Source organism: Pogona vitticeps, chromosome 5 (assembly GCF_051106095.1).
Source record: "Pogona vitticeps strain Pit_001003342236 chromosome 5, PviZW2.1, whole genome shotgun sequence".
Lineage (NCBI taxonomy): Eukaryota > Metazoa > Chordata > Lepidosauria > Squamata > Agamidae > Pogona > Pogona vitticeps.
The window spans coordinates 137214716-137232197 of record NC_135787.1 but is presented as its reverse complement, the minus strand read 5'-3'; the positions used below and the strand labels follow the sequence as shown (position 1 = coordinate 137232197).

The following is a 17482-nucleotide window of genomic DNA, read 5'->3' as shown; positions in this document are numbered from 1 at the left end:
GTTGAGCCCAACGTGGAAATGAACTAGAGATACTACTAAGTGCAAAGAATATTGATAGCATTATTTATACATCATTACTAATCACAGATTTTCTTCCCTTTATTATATATGACAGGCAAAAAAGGACATAAAATAGTATTTCCACCCTTATTCTCCAGTGCTTTGGAATGATGAATAGCAATCACAGTAATTTGCACCAAAGGCAGGGAAACTTACATTTACATATTGCACTTTTATTTTAATGCATGCTAAGTACAACTCAGTGGTGGGAGATTCTGGGAGTAATTTCTCTGTTCCAGCCAGCAGGTGCTACTATAATCAAGATGAACTGTAACATATATTATAAGTGACAATTTTAAAAAGAGAATTTGAATTTCAGATAAAGGCATCAGGAAAGCAAATGTACAATTCAATCCAAATATAAGTGCATTAATGATTTCAGAAATACAAAATTTTGCACAAAAATTGTGTGGAGGACAAAAACCAACTGCCTTTTGGAAGGCAAATAGTTGCTAGCCTGCAAACCAGCACAGCAAGGCTAACATGGATTTAAGGAACACTATAAGGAACACTATTAATGACATTAAGGCCAACCCTTATATGTTATCACAAAACATTAAACAAAATTACATTCCTTAGGCTTTCTCAGCTTAATTACTCTAGTGCAAATCTAGGCTAGTTTTATGTAAGAAGACTTTTAAAACAAATGTTTGTGTTGAATTACATGTCCCATTGCCTGTATATTTTAGATTCAGATTCAAACAATGATGAAGGATCCTTTTGGAAGGCGACTACAGTTTGAAAAGCCCATTTTATGTCTTTTCACCAGCTCTAACGTTAGACCCACTTCCTAAAGTCTGCTCTTCTATGCTAGCTTCTGCAATTATATTTGGTCAATGAATCAACTCATCTAGGGAAGAAGTAATTTCCACCAAAGGCAATATGCTAAGAACGTGTCAAACAGTGGTTCTTCTATGCATTTACTAACAAGCCCTTTCACACGGATATACTTGCTTTTAGAGTTAGATTGCTTCCCTGGATCATTCCCCTGCAGATGTAACACAGCTCACAGTACTCCAAAGTAAGCGTCATACTGGGTCTTCTCCACAGTGAACACACCCATGCATTCAGCCATTGTACATTAACAAGTAGTTAGCAATGCTTGTGTGAACATTATCTCTCTGCAAATGTCACCCAAGTGGCATGTGGGTTCCCCCACCCCACCCCATCAAGCTTAAGAAGGATCTTGTTTCCCTCATCCTCCTTGATGTCCCTCTTTGCAGGAAATCTACACAGTTTTCTGAGGAAGGATGCCCTTGAGTAAAAAGAGGGAAAGGCTAGTCTTTACAAACCAACAAGCAACTGTAACAGTAATAACAATCTTGCCATCTTCCTGGAACAACCGGAATCCGTTTCTTAGCAGAGCCTGAGCAAAATGGAGTTACGTGTTATGCAATTGGGTTTGCTGGAAACGGGTGGGTTGAAGGATGAGAAGTGTTGGGTCTTTAACTTCTGATAATCTGGGATTGAGAAGGGGGTCATGTACCGATGCCAGGGGGAAGCTGAAAAGGAAGGGGTGGGGGCTGGACAGCGACCTTGGATCCGAGACGGTCACAGCTCTGACCCGTTCCTCCCTCCCTCCAAGCGTTGCATCTCCTCATTGGCGTCACACTGGCTCCTTGCCACGGCAAAATCCCGCTTGCCCAGGAGACGGGCACAGCAGGAAAGTTGGCTTGCCCTTCTCTCCATCCTCGTCCGGTGACACCTTCGGCCTCGGGCAGGTTTTGGCTTCGCCTCCCCGAACACCCGGCATAAATAAACTGCCGCGCGCACACACACACAGACACACACACACACACACTTCGTGGGCACACCCTTTATGGGCATGCCCCTCGCTCCCCCACCGGAAAAAAAAAAAACCTCCCTCTTCACCCCACAGACCGGCGCCCGAACGCCCAGCTCTCCCGAGGAGTGGGCAGGGCTTTGGAGGGGTTTAAAGGAACGCGACGGGGCAAAGCTTTCCTCTGGCCGGATAACAATAAAAAGCCAAGGTCTTACCTGGGCAGCGGGAGCCGCCGTGGCGCAGCGGGACGGTCAACTGGAGGCTTCCCGCGCCTGCCGCAAGCGAGCACCTGAGCCAGCCCTGCCTGCCTGCCTGCCTGCTTGCCTGCTCGTGCGCCCACCCGCCGGCCGGCCGGCCCCCCCCCTTTCCTCCTCAGCGCGTCCACCCGAACGCCTTGGCAGTAGCCCGCCCTTGCCTGAGGGGCTGTGGGCGAACCGAGCCGAGTAGGACCAGAGGAGGGGAGAGCAGCTGGGGGGGGGGAGAGAGAGAGAGAGAGAGAGAGAGAGAGAGAGAGGGCGTCGGGCACTGATTGGACAGGGGTGATGTCACTCTTGAGCCTGGCAACCGGAGTAACGTTGCTGGGTCAGGGTTGGGGAGGGCAGGAGAAGTCGCAGCTTCGCAGCGGCGACAGCGCTGTGGGCAGAAGAGTCAGTCAGTCGGTGGGTGGCGGCGGCGGGGCTGAAGCCGGGAGCTCATTCCCTGGCGTGACCCATGAGAGACACCCCCCCCCCCGGTGAGCCAGAAGGTGGGTGAGGAGCTGCAACCGGCGCGCCCAGCTGCCGCCCGCCCACCTCTTCTCTATTCACGGTGACACATTACTGCAGGTGCAAAGGCGGTGCAGCAGCCCTCCGCTCCGCCTCACTGAGCATGTGCGCAGCAGCAGCAGCAGCCCCCCCCCCGCCGGTCGCCCGCTTTGCACATGCCTGATGCCAAATTGAAGCCCCCGTGAAGCTGCTGCCCTCATCCTGCTGTCTTCCTCCGGAGTCTCTCCCTGCGCCAGCAAGCTTCCCTCCAGGAATTAGGGCGTGGAGAAACTGGGCGGGGGGTTGGGGTTGGGGGAGAGGGAATTGGAGGAGGATGCTCGGAAAGATAGAACTACAGGGCCAGGCAGCCAGGGCGGAGACGACGGATGCACGGCGGGTTGCGGATCCAGAAGGGGTGACCTCGGAGCCAACGAAATCAGGACGGCCCCAGAAGAAAAGAAGTTACATTTCTGCGGGGCGGGAGAGCCACCCTAGATCTTGCGTATTATTGGGCAATCCCTTAAGAAAATCCCACGGGCTCTACAGCCACGTCATCTCCCACTCTGTTTATCAGTCTGGTTATCATTTAAAATCATGAGCCTAAAGGGGCGCGCGATTTCACGCTGCAGTGGCAAAATAAAGCACAACTGGGATTTCAGTGCAATCTAGACCTTTCTTCTTGTGGTTGTATAAAGCCTTACCACTCCCTACTTGCATCAAAAGATTCAAGCTGGTGACCTATCTAGACGTGAGGACCTTATATGCACCTTTGCTTTAAACCTGTTGGACTGTGGGCTGTAAAGGCAAAGATGCTTTTGTTCTACCGTATGGCTCTTAAAAATTAAGGGAGAAGGTATGAATTATTTTAAGGCTGCAGTAGGAGTACTTATCTTACTTATGAGAGGATAAATGGAAGACAACATTAACTTAATTTTTTAATGGAAGTTAATGTGTTCAAGTTAATTAGTCCAAAATCAAGCAAGTATTCTACCAATCAAACCTAATACAGTACAATATAACCGATCATACAATAGTAAGCTCTTTAAAAAGATGGAAGCAGCTGAAGACCCAGGGCTCAGGAGTTAAATTCCCCACTGTGCCTTGTAGGAGAAAAGCCAGCCTATGTGGTCTTGGCCAAGCTACATGGTCCCAGAGTGTCCCCAGAAGAAGAGACTGATCAACCATTTATGGGTACTCTAAGTCAATCTTAGGTCCCAAGATGTTTTTGGACTACACCTCCCAGAAATCCTGGCTTCTGCAAGTTTAGTCGAAGAACATTTTGGGGGCCCAAGGTTGAAACCACTGCTCTATATGAAGTATCTGGAAAGGATTGCCATACATCATAATCAACTTAATGACATGTAATTATTAATTGTTTAAAAAGTACTGGGTGATAGGATTTGGCAGTTTCTCATCAAAGCCTAGATGATTTCCACACAATGAAAGAATGCAGACTTACCCAGTTTCTACCAATAGTTTTGTTTATTACAGGAAATTTATACATGGACTTTCCATTCATCACTGACAACATTAATTCATTCATCATTTCCATAAACTTGATACCCTGACTCTTGTAATGCTAACCCATGTTGGTTACTAACTCATAACCATTCAGTGAATTCTGACTCACCAATTAGAAAGAGTTGATTTAATAGAGTAGAATTAGTAAAAATGTGACAAAGGTACAATGGCTGAAATCCTGTTGGTGTAAATTTATGCTGTGTAATCCTGAGGCCCTCAAAGTCTTTTCAAGAGCAGAAGGGATCCCCAGGGAGCCTCAGAGCCTGAAGGGGGCATGGGGAGTTTTTAATTTAATTAAATTAAAGATTTCCATCACAAAATGATGCCATCATATGGTTTCTGCAGTGCAAATTTACACCAACAGGATTTCAGTCACTATTTCAAATTCCATAATTGCCAATGATGAGAGAACTTTCTTCTTTTTCCAACATCAAAGGCAAGCAGAGACATTAGCACTATGTATCATTCTGCAACAAAAGTACACTGCACTATCTCACACCAACCTGTAATCCCTGGTGAATCCCCATCAGGTAATGTGGCCCTCACAAGGCAGGAGAGTGCCCATCCTAATCACAGATATATGACTGGTGTTAGAGAACTGAGGCAAAGATGGAGCCTAGATTCTGGCTTATAATTATGGGGTTGGTGTTGAAATTTATGATCTAATTCTGCTGAGAACTGGTAGGCTTCCACACACAACCAGTCAAAAGTTTTACCCACCAGATGTTACAGTATGCACAGTGAGCACAAGAGGGAATCCTGTAGACCATATTGACTGCTGCCATTAGTGTTGTCAACATTCAGGCTGCCCCTTACGCTATAAAATGCAGTGTCCTTCTTCCTGCTGGCAACTTGGGTGCAATACTGTGGAACAATATCAGGCCATTTCCTGGCATCCTGACAGGGTGGCTGGACCTGATTTATAATTTGTATGCCCCTTGGATGCAAACTATCTAGGCAGCAATGCATTTGATTTCAGATCCCCAAGTGGGAAATGCTGCAGTTACTGATTGTGCCAGAAACATTTGAAAATTCAATAATGAACCATGAACAACCAAGCTGAAAACTAAAACGCAATGAAGAGATTATCAAAATGCCTTCCACACAAGTGAATGAATCAGAATAATTTTCTTACTATGATTAGTTGTTGCAAATGGGAAAATATAATTGAATTTCTGCCTAACAATTTTCCCCCTGTGATTTGTAATGAGAGGTTTTAATGGCCAATTACATCTGTAGCCTGATGCACGTTTTATTTCTAATGTACAAAAATACAGTCCTGGATGACAGCTGAAACATTTTGACTATGAACATGTGGGTGTGAGTATACACGAGCATATCATATTATTAGTTTATAGAATGACGTTCACTGTCCAGCTAGATGCCTTAAAGGAAGAGAAGAGAGTGTACACTTTCTGTGGAGGACTGTAATGCAACCAGAAACAAACATGAATGCTCCCAACAATGTAGTTGTTTTTTAAATAAAAACTTTATGGTCGCCACTTCTGAAAGGATATTTTCATTCCTTCCAAATGTGGTGTGGTGCAGATTCACAGAGAAATGGTCGCTCTCTATAGATTGTGTCATGTACTCAGCAGTTTGTTTGTTATGTATACACAAATGTGGCATACTTGCATTGGTTGTAGCATGCCTCCCCGTATCTGCAGTCAGAAGATTTATTTGCCAGGAGTTAAGATGGCTGACATGAAAATTATAAGGCAGATCTTATTTTTTGCTATCACATGTGTGACACTGACTTTCTCTGCACTGCATACGAGCATGTCTTTCTCCCACGCTGTTAGTATACCCAAACAGATCTCCCCCCCCCCCCCAGAGTGAGGATGAGTCTGCAAAGCACAAAAGGCACAGAAACAGGGCGACACACAGGGCATTGTGTTCTCTGAATAATGATCTGCCATTTACAATATACATCACGACACTCTAGCTATTTCTGCAGAAAGATCGCTGTAACACTGTAGACAATTACGGACAGAGACCACATGGCAAACTCATGCATATTTTAGAATGCACTTACTTGTCTCCTATGAAGGATCCTGGGAAGGGAAGATGTAGTCCATGGAAGGGTGAGTTCGGCTCATAAAGCAGATGTGAATCCAGCCGTCCAGCACTAGTTGGAGAACAGCAACTCCAAGCAGTAATGTTTTTGCACTTCCTACAGCAAATACATTCGTATGCTCCGGCTGCACATGGGATTTGAAAGCGGGTCATCTGCTTTATTTCCCGGTACAATAAAACATAGGCTCAAGGCGTCCCTGGCTTTATTCATACAACACAATCAATGCAATCTTTCAGAGGATTAATAAGATTAAAAGCCCCTATTGTTTTGCTAATGGCTGTTTATTTGAAAGGTGGAGCTTTTCTTGTAAACAGAGAGAAACAGTCAAATGCCCCTTTTCCTCAAGATAATAAACATACAAGGAGGTACTAAAGAAACATAATTTCTGAAGCACTGATTGAATCACATTCCTGTTCAAGTAAATCAGAGAGTTTTAATTCTACTCTTGCTTTGAACATTTTTTTAATGCACTCCTTTTATAGCATAGCAAAGGAAGTTGCTAAACTACCTCTAAGTCACAGGCAGCATAGGCATTGGGTCTTAATAGGGTCTATGATTTGGTGGATTTGTCTGTAACGAGGCACTATAAGCAAAAACAAACAAACAAACAAGCATTGAGTGCATAAAGCCTTAAACTTGTTCAAACAACATCCCTGTGGACATCTGTTATCTCTAGGCACAGTGTACAGTGGTGCCTCAACTTATGAATGTCCCGGCTTACAACCATTTCAAGTTATGACCAGCTCTGGCAGCAATATTTTGCTTCAACTTGTGCCCGAAGTTTCCAGTTACAAACAGAAGAAGGCAAGGAAAAAAGGAAAATTTGAAAAAAAATCAAATTGCTAACTGTTGGTAGGCAAAGAGGCTGCTTCTTTGTAGCTCTTTCGCCCCAGTAGTTAGAGTGAGTGTGGAGGAGACTTCGGACTGCCTGGTAAGGTAAGGTGCTGCTTTCTGCTTTTAAAAACTGTTCTGTGTGGGTTTTTCAGAGTGGTTTTGGGCTGGGGAGGGGTTATGTTTCTGTGCTGTGATGGATCTTGGGGGGGTGTTTTTTGTTTTTTTCCCTATTTCTGATGGGTCTTGGGGGGTTGCTTGCTTTTTGGGGGTTCCCCCATTTCTGATGGGTCTCGGGGTTTGGGGTTTTTTGGTTCCCCCATTTCTAATGGATCTTGGGGGATTTGGTTGCTTTTTGGGTTTTTTTTCCTGGGTTTGCTTGCTTTTGGGTTTTTTCCCTCCACGGGTCTTGTGGGGTTTGGTTGCTTTTTTGTTCCCCTCCCCCATTTCCAATGAGTCTTGCATGATCTGCTTGCTTTTTGCTTTGCTTTCTTTGCATTTTCGATGGGTCTTGCACAATCTGCTTGCTTTTTGCTTTGCTTTCTTTGCATTTCTCATGGGTCTTTCATGCTGTGCTTGCTTTTCTTTCCCCCCTCCTTGGCCGGAAGGGATTAATCACATTTCCAATGGGTCTTGCAGTGATTTTTTTTTTGTGATTTTTTTCCCCTTTGGCTGGAACAGATTAATTGCATTTCAATGCATTCCTATGGGAAATGGTGCTTCGATTTATGACCATTTGAAGTTATGACCAGAGTTCCAGAACCAATTAAGTTCATAAGTCGAGGCACCACTGTATATGGAAAAAGTCTGCTAGGGTTGAAATACCTCCTTTGGTTTCTACTGGAGTGCTTGTAATTCAAAATTTGTATCACAGCATTTCCATTGTTTTTTCTTTTTTATATATTTATTTATATCATATGCCACCTTTCTCCCCACAGGGGACCCAAGGTGGCTCATAACAAATAAAAGAATACAATAAAAACAAGTTCAAATACCACACAAAACTGTATATTAAAAACAATTACACATTGGTCAATATTTTTTAAGAAATTTAAAGCATTTCAGAAAAACATTTAAAAACATCTAAATTTCAAAAATAGACACTTATCGCTTAAAGGCCTGCCCTGTTCCATGTGGCAACATAACTATGATATCCAAGTGTGCCACAGGGGGAATTACAAATAGAAACTCAAATAAAAATACCCACCACCCAGACTGATAACAGGAAGGAATGATAACATTTGTGTAGTGAATTGTGACATCACTAACCCATTACAGGCACTATAAAATTAATTGATGTGGTTCATAACACATTATCATTAGTGTCAGTTTCTAATGCTGTGATTCAGAAAGCTCATTTTTTCCCAAAGGTTCACACTCCAGTTTCAGTGTTCAGACAGATCATATATAAAGTTTTTAAAATGGCATTGTAAGCAACTGTGATAAACTGTAGTATGTAATGTTGCAGGTCAGACCACATTTAGTAAATTTCCTTGCAGTATATGGAAAATACTCATTTAGTAGTCTTTTAACTATAATATATATTCTGGTCAATAAACAGATGAGGATAACAGCAATAATATCTCTGTGGTTTTGTCTAATAGATGTGGTAAACGTACCTTGTGTTTTACTGCATGTAATTACTAATATTTCATCATAGCACAGACTCCGTTCCTTCTTAACTACAAACACCTTTGGGTATAGATATACACCTGGGTATCTAAATGAGCTAGTTACCTGGCTCTGAAGCTAGGCATTGAAGTTTTGATTCCCTACCTGTGTAGCTTTGGACAAGCTGTACAGTCCCAGAGTGCCTCCAGAAGAAGAGAATGGTAAACTACTTCTGAGTATACCTAGGTGACACTGGAAGGGGTCACTATGAGTTAGAGTCAACTTGACAGCATGTTATTTTCTGAAGGAGAACCATAGGAAAACTATTGTGTAGAATGATTTCTCTACTTAATAGTGCTTTCATAGTAGAAAAAGTGGCTGAAAGTCTGCTTAGCGTAGCATAACAACTAGCATAGACCTATTGAATAAGCTGCAATTTGATCAAGCAACTTTGCCATAAGTTCCATTGATTCAGTAGGCCTACTTTAGTTGCAACTTACTACACTAAACAACTGGATTTCAGGCAATTTTTCATGCTCTATTCCCCACCCACCGACCCTCAGCTTGTGTTTAAGTAAAAAAAAAAAAATCCGATGGGCACATGATTGTGAAAGGATGACGTAGAGGGGCAATATCTAGATAAACTTTAAATAAATTTGAATGTAAGAATTAAAAAGTTGATGCTGATCTAGTTCTAGTCATGGGCAACAAATGGCAAAGGACATTAGTGTTCATGGCACTCTCCCAGGAGAGCGCCAATCAAGGAAGAAAATAATTCATAATAATAATTATAGAGGGTGTCATTCCAAACATGACAACAGTTGATCTTCTCCAAGGTTATTCAATATAATTTGGGGGCAGGGGAACTTTGGCTTTAATTGGAATACTATTCATCCTCTCAAAAACTGATGGAGTACCCATTCAGGTATTTTGAGTGGTACTGATTTTAATGGATTTTGGCTCAAAACCTTACCTTAGATCAATCTATTCTAAATATTGATTGCATTGTTCTTCTGACGTTGAAGGGTGTCATTCCAAACATGACAACAGGAAGAAAATATACAGAAGCTGCACTGCACGCACGGACAAGGTATCAAGTTTTTTAGGTGTATGACCTACATCTGTACTGAGATGTTATCTGAGGCACAATTCAGCAGCCTCTCATGATGATCAGCATCTCCATGGCAATTATTTTAAATGTTTCAAAACTGCACAATGATATTTAGAAGCAAATAGAGAATGACATTTTAAACCATTTTTAAATGGAATTTAACAGCTGGATATGGGGAGCTGGCACTGTGCATCCAGTCCTGCTAATGCATTCTCTGAAGACCACACATTTAAAATGTCTTCCATGTGGACAGATTATATAAACAACTAATCATGCCTCGCAGCAATTATTTTAATAAGTTTGATTTTCCCATTTTTTCAAACCTACACCGGAATTAGTCCAAAGTGGCTGCCTCAGAACTCCTTTGTGAATTCCGTCAGCAATTAGGATAGGCTCCTTGAGTGCCTGAAAAGTCACATTTTCTTACCTCAAGAAAATCATTCCTTTATTTGGGAGGCCTCCGAATCGAAACAGTGTCCCAAAGGATACCCTTGGGAAGGAGCTACAGTTCATCATCCTCTTGCATCTGGGTTTGAAAGGTATCAGGGTTCTGTTTCTAACTTTTAAAGTTCTAAGCCCCCTTAGGGCCTGGTGATCTAACGGATTGGCTGCCTCATTATGAACCTGTTCAGATGCTAAGATCTTCAGAAAGCCTCTTGAGAATACTCTTGCCTGTGGAAATCCAATTGTCAGGCACATTTCAAGAGTGTTCCTCCCAGATTGGAGTTTCACACTCCCTGGAAATGTAGCAGTCGGTTCACACTCCTACATGTTTTTAAGATGAATCAAACCAGTGTTTTATACTATTTTCATATTTATTGCTTAAGGATTATGGTTGTGATTTTAATGGTTTTGTTGTTTAATTCATTTGTTGTGAATTTAGCTGCTTTGAGTGCTAATTTGAAGTAGAAAGGGGGAATGAAAAATATTTAATAAAATAAATAGGCTCTAGGTCCAGTCCTTAAGCAGCACGCTTTTGCTTTGCTTTAACATCTCTAGCTGAAAGAACTCGAAATGCCTTTGTGCCTCTAAGAGATGCTGCCAGTAACAAATACTAGCTGGTGAGATGGATGACTACTCTGACGTGGAATAAGGCAACCTTACATAATCACTTTGCAGCACAAGGCGCTTCAACCAGAGTGGGAAATTATCAGAGATGCTTTAGGCACCGAGTTGGACAGGGCATTTTGGGTCTTAGCCTGTGTGTACATCAGAATCTGTGCAGTTTTTTTAGTGTAATTATAACATACTGAGCATGAGTCAATGAATTCACAAAATGTACATGGCATCATGTAATAAGAAAGATTGTATCCACTGTCCTCATTTGTCAGTGCATTATAAGGAAAACACATTTCAGAGAACAAGATGTACAATTCTTCTTGTGTATCAGGCAAAACCGAAAGAAAAATAAAAAAATTTGAAAAGACAAAGACCAAGTACCTCTTGATTTTGCATAAAAGGGAAGCATCTTCTGTGTCTGAAGATCTAGGATCAGCACCAGTAAAAAGCTAATGGCTTGGGGCAGGAGAAACCAAAAATAAAGCCCAGCTATGGAACGTACTGGATAGCCTTGGTCAGTTATCCCACCTTGCCCTAGTTTACTTTATACAGTTCCTGTGAGGTTAAAACACTGTTCTGTGGACTCCTACAGACAAAGCCACAATAGAAATGCAGTCTACTCAATAATGAGCCCTTCACTGCTAGACTTTCCAGAAGGTATCAAAGTGCACAAAAAGCATTCCCTATGGTAAAGAAGTTTGTGTGTGATCTGAAGCATATTTGAACTCACACCCACATATGTTCCACTGTTTTTCTGTGCAGACCCCATCTGTATATTAAATAGGCTTTCAAAGAACAACTTGAAGCTTCCTTGCTCACAAGCCCAAGAAGCTGTGGTTGGTGGGCTGAATATAGTATACCAGGCCTCACAATCCAACTTCCCAGGTTTCTACTGAAAAGCAACTCTGATCTTTACATTCCCTCAGAGAAGAAAGAAGAGAACTTACTCTACTGGGGTCTACTGTCACACAGCATCTGAAGTACATTTAAGTGGCAGTTTCCAAGTCTTCCCTCATGCATCAAGTGAGAGCAAGTGAGGTAGCCAGCTCCATTATTTACCTATTGCATTTGCCAAATGAAGCCAGTTCCCAACAAAGCCACAAATTCATGGCCCATGATATGCTTCTCGCAGTTGTTGGCTTTTTGACGAAGTGGTTCTGTCAGCTTTGCTCAAGTCCTGCTGAAATGAAAGTTACTACACAGAGGTGGGAGTGAGAACTGCCCTGCTGAAGTCCAAAACCTAAATGAAGCTTTGACTGGTAGTCAGTTTTGATTGTGACAGCTCAAGAGAAGCCCCATTTCCTCTCCAAACTGAAGCATCCAAACTGTTCTTAAGAGGTCCACTTTGAACCAGACGTTAATCAAATATGATGATGTGCATTCTAATACATACTGAATGTGTGTGTGTGTGTGTGTGTGTGTGTGTGTGTGAGAGAGAGAGAGAGAGAGAGAGAGAGAGAGAGAGAGAGAGAGAGATTTTAAAAAGTTTAAAACCATTTCAGCACTGCTAAAGATGGCCTGCAGAACCTTCATTTGTGGTTGTACTCTACTGAAATGCTGGCTGATGAAAAATAGTTTATTCCAGAGTAAGTGTCCATAGCATCGCAGCCTTAGAAGGGGGGGGGGATTTCTAATTTTTGTTTAATATTGGATTACACAAGGTCACGCAAAGGGAAATATCTGCAGGCTAACCAAAAGCTGATTCCCCCCAATAAAAAAGTATCAGACATTCATTCATTCATTCATTCATTCATTCATTCATTCATTCATTCATTCATTTTCTATCCCATCTTTCTAGTGGCAAGCCAGTATTATGAGTGGCTTACAACAAAATATGAATACAAGATATAAAAGAAAAGAGAAGAGAAGAGAAGAAAAAAAGAAGATCCCCACCCCTATAGTCCACCCATATGAGAAGCAAATAAACACCGATCCCAAGATGGTAGTGACAATAGCATGTATTAAATGATAAAAGAATCAGATAATTAAAAAATGAATTGAAATGAAATGAAATGAGAGGAAGATTCTCAAAAGCCTGCCTGAAGAGCAAGGCTTTTATTTACCTTATAAACATTAGGAGGGTGGGGTCCTGATAGACCTTTACTGGTAGCATATTCCATAGCAAGGTGGACACTACCAAGAAGGCCTTGTTTTTCCCCGGTGACACTGCTTGAACTATAAAAATAACACTGATGTGTTAATTTTGTCCCCTGGATTGTTTGTGGTACTAAAGAAAGTGCCCCAAATTTTACAACATGAAATTACAAGCAGTTGCAAAGGAGTCACATATGAAGTGCATTCTGGTATATACACGAAGATGAAATAGCTCAGGTGTCCTGGCAGGCAAACTGAAATGTTGAATGACCTGGAAAGTGAACCAAACAGCCTTCAACGGAATAGCAAAAGATAAAAAGCCTCTGAACCAGACATTTTCTCATAAACATATACAAGATAGCCCTAGGGTGCCGGAGTAAAGATACTGAAAAGGGGATGTAAATAACATCAGAAATTAATTCCACAGTTTATGCTACTATTCCTAAATGTCACCACTTGTAAACAAAAAGTACTGATTTGTCAGGTTAAATTTACAATAACATAAACCAGATGTCCTCAAGCAAGAAGAAGAAAAAGAAAAACGTTTTGGAGTTCGTTTCATAAAGAAGAATAGATTTTTAAAACATGAAAGCAAAAACAAGCTATGAGCAACAGCACAAACAAAAAAGAGAATGCTGGGCACAGCATCTAAGGCATGTCTTGGTCACTAGTTCTGCCAGGCCAGCCAAAAATCATGCAAAAAACTGAGGGCTTTGAGACTGTGGGAATGGAAGTACAGTTTCCCCTTCATGACTAACGTGCATCTCCTCAATAATCATTTCCTCAAAAAGGCAGAATTGAATGGAAGCTCCTGCTCCTTCTCCTGTCACCTCTCATTGGTTGGGAGGCAGCGTGGAAGAGGCAGTGACGTGAAGCAGAAGGAGTGGCCAGCTCTAGGGGCTCTCAGTCAGCCTTGCAGGGCTGCAAGCCCTTGCACAATGTTGCTCACCTCCTCAAAGAAAAACAGTTCAGGTGACAAAAAAGATTTACAGTCATGGTGGCAAAAAGACTTATATTAAAACCCTGGAAAGATGGTCACCCTACACCTTTCACACAATGGTCAGAAGACCTGCGACAATTAGCCTCTTTTGAATGAATATCATACAAAAAGCAACTCCATGAGGATATCTATGTAGATATAGGGAGGCCCTTCATTGACTCATTGTAAACACATTAAGATAGTTTATTGTGAATGTATATAATACCATACCATTTTATAAATAGTATAAATTATATATATAAATAAAAAGTAAAAAAGAAGAACAGTTTCATAGGGAGGATGGCACCAAAGATGAAGCCAATCAATGCTATCAGAGGATAAGGCACAAAATGGAGTTACGGCACTGATGCCATGTAAGAAGGTTGCCATACGGAAATAGGTCTAATAGTGAGATGGACCAATAAACCTCAGCTTATTGGCCCATCTCACAGCAACTGTTCAGCTGGGCGTAGTCTTTCCCATGGAAAGTGCTTTACTTGCCTGAGTGGAAGGTGGGAGGGCAGCATAGGGCAGCATGAATGTGTGGACTGGCCCTGTAGAACAATAATAATTACCGAACATAAGGTGGAAGTCTCTGGACTGAAAGTAACAATGTTCGCCCTCCCATTTTTTATTTTTTTTTTTTACTTCGAGCTATATTTAGGTCCTTTTCATTTACAGGATATAAAAGATTACTCTTGTAGTTTCAGGACCTACTGTATGGTACTGCTGATGTTTTTAAAGACCTGACTCAGTATAATGTAACTTAACTGAAAATAGCATCTTCAGGGACTCGTTGTTGTGTGTCAGGTCTCTGAATAAGTAGGACATTCCAGAATACTGCTCTTTTTTTAAAACACCTTCTGGTAGTTGAAATCTAAAATATCTGGAGAGTGAAACTCTGAAACTGCTGCAACAAAGATGCAGACCAGGATCCTACTGCTGGTTTAGGGTTCTGTCGAGGAAGTCATGCAGATCTTGGAGGCAGAGCTGTAACTAGGGCTCAGGGAATGGGCCTTTGCCCCAGGATCTCAAATGTAGAGTGTGTACCCCTTCTCTCAAATGACTGAGACTGGCCCTGCAGCCTCGTCTCTTGCCATAGAAAACGGTTTTTGGCAGACCTTATGGGCACTAGACCAAGCTTCTGGAGGAGCGCTGGGGAGAGCTATACTAAGATTCACTGAGACAGTGAAGAGCCTCAGTCCTCTTTAGATGGTGCTGCACCTGTCACACATATAAACATGCATCCATAACCATTTAGCCTGAAGGGATGTGAACAGCGCACAGCATACAGAGAATAAACATCAGCCTTAGACAAGAGCACCATCTCCTGACAATGCATGCCTTCATTTTTGGGTGCATCCGAATGTCCTAGGTATCCTGGGTACAATCAACAGAATACACTGAATGCGCTGTCTGGGTAGCAGCATTAGTGCAACCCGATTTCAAGGCAGAGGAAAGCAAAGAAAAACTGCATGTATTTTGCCCATGCAGTTAGTACAGCAGTTATCCTGTACACATCTATGCTCATTTGAAGTGGCGGCACAATTTCCAAAATGATGAAATTCAATGGTAACACTCTCTTTTCTTCTCATATTTTCCTCCTGTCCTTTTCCACCTTGCTGTACTCAGTGATCTCTGTTATGTAATTCTGAATTCTCTACTGTCCCAGTAACGTGAGATAGGCAAGTTTGATGATTGGGGGGCACACTTGTTCCCAGGATCCATCAGAAACCACATGGATTGCCATGTGGACATGAAAAATGAAGAGAGTGGTTGGAGGTCAACTGCAAGATTTGAAAAACGGATATATTTCAGTGTTAACTCAGGGGAAGGGTGCTGCAGCTTAATTAAAAGTTAAACCACAGTTCCTGAGGCTTCCTGGAATGCCAATTACCTCTATTTTTCTGGAGCAACCTTTTGGGATAAGAGGGAGGGAAGTCTGATGGGCCAGGAGCTGCATAAACAGTGATGGCACCATATGAAACCTTAGGTCTGCCATTTGCCCATGCCTGCAGCGATGTAAAAGGAGGTTGTCCCAGCTGATGTGTCATGCTATTGCTCAGCTACACCTTTCCGCTGTCGCCCACTCTTATGTACAGTTTATATATAGTTTAGAACATGGGCAGTTCTGTAGACTCCATGTGGAATGGAGAGGATCATGTGGGACTTGTCTGCCCTGCAGCAAGTTAAATAAAGGGGGGCTGTCTGAAGAAAAGAGGTGTCAGTCCGAAGTCAGCATCACACAAACCTGAATGCATAAAGCTTCAAAGTCAGACATTCTGGAGCCAAGCACTGAAAGCCTTCAGCCCACGTGAAATCCTCAGTCAGGTTTATTTTCTCCCGCATTCTTTTAAAAAAATTTTTTAAAAATCATTCTTTCCACTGACATTGTGAAGAAATTTGCAAATTTTGGAAACTTCTTACAGAAAAAGGAACAAGACTGATGTTTCACCCATCCTCATCTTGAATTCCATGAAGAATGCTGTCAGAGATCTCTTCTCAAGATGGAAACAGCAACAACAGGGTGACAAAATGCAGTTCTACTGGTGATGCCATTTCAGTTGTATAACAGGTCACAGAAGCATTACACGGGGATATTAATGCTAATGTGCCACAGAGAAAACATTTTCTGTCCTAAAACAACCTGAACAAACAGGGGCAGAGAAAGATTCTTTTGCCCATTAGCGGGGTTTGGTTCATCTCATCAATGCAGAGTTCATTTTCCACCCAGCCCCACCCCTCAAAATCATTGCTCTCCCTGGCCTTGAGCAACTTTTTTCACATGTCTAATCAATCAGCCCTCATTGTACATATTCATAAAAGGCCTCCACGCCTCAGGACTTTGGAATAGAAAACTATCAATTCTCAGGCTGACCTGCCATAGGGAAGAGCCTGCAATATCCTAGTGGCAGGTTATTAACTAGTTTCATCAAACGACCATCAGAGATGCCACCGTTACTTATTTAGTATAGTTTCTTTTATTGCATATTTGCAAAATGGAACATCCCTTTCTAAACACTGTTTAATACTGTTCATTCCAATGGCAGTTAAATATGCATGACTCATAAATTACACATTAGTTCATATTATTTCCAATTTCTATTTGAAATATGATACAGCCCAACAGTAGCTCAAAAATATATATTGTATCATCCAAACTAATAATGTGTGGTGTGTTTTTTTTACTCAATGAGAAGCTTCATCAGTTTATAGAAGTAACAAAGTTATTGTGTAGGTTGTTCTTTTCCATTCCTATAATTTTATATGGGAGCTACAAAATATTCACAGAAATTACTCTCTCAGGGCGTTGTCTTCCAGGGAAATAGGGCCCTGCCTTTTAAGTGCTTTCTATACCAATGACAAAACCTTATACTTTGTCTATAACAAATAGAGATCCAGGGCAATTGCTTGAGTAGAAGCATTGTGGGAGGCTATTCAGCTGCCAAGTGTAGATGTTTGGGCTACAACTTAAGGGCAGTTCCAGCTATTGTGCATTGCCATAGCCCAGCCTCGGGGTGGTTGTCCCAAGAGGTAGCAAGGTCAGATCTGCAGTGTTAGGACTGAGGAAGTCACCAACTGCAGAAGTATTTGCAGTTGTCTGCAATGGGCA

The 17482-nt window shown here is 42.0% G+C and overlaps 1 protein-coding gene across 6 annotated transcripts in view; it reads right to left on the bottom strand.

The window, feature by feature from the left end:
* The window catches only part of CNTN1 (contactin 1), a 239772-nt gene extending 233294 nt beyond the window's left edge, over positions 1–6478 (bottom strand). For 3 of the 6 annotated variants that reach the window (XM_078376852.1, XM_073000474.2, XM_078376851.1), the window contains exon 1: positions 2059–2198. The gene's annotated coding sequence lies outside the window, so the exon portion shown is untranslated. Of the gene's footprint in view, positions 1–1014; positions 1778–2058; positions 2199–2766; positions 2968–6142 lie in introns of those variants that run through there. The other 3 variants (XM_078376853.1, XM_078376854.1, XM_078376855.1) reach the window with 3 other exon arrangements.
* Between the last annotated feature and the right edge of the window lie 11004 nt (positions 6479–17482).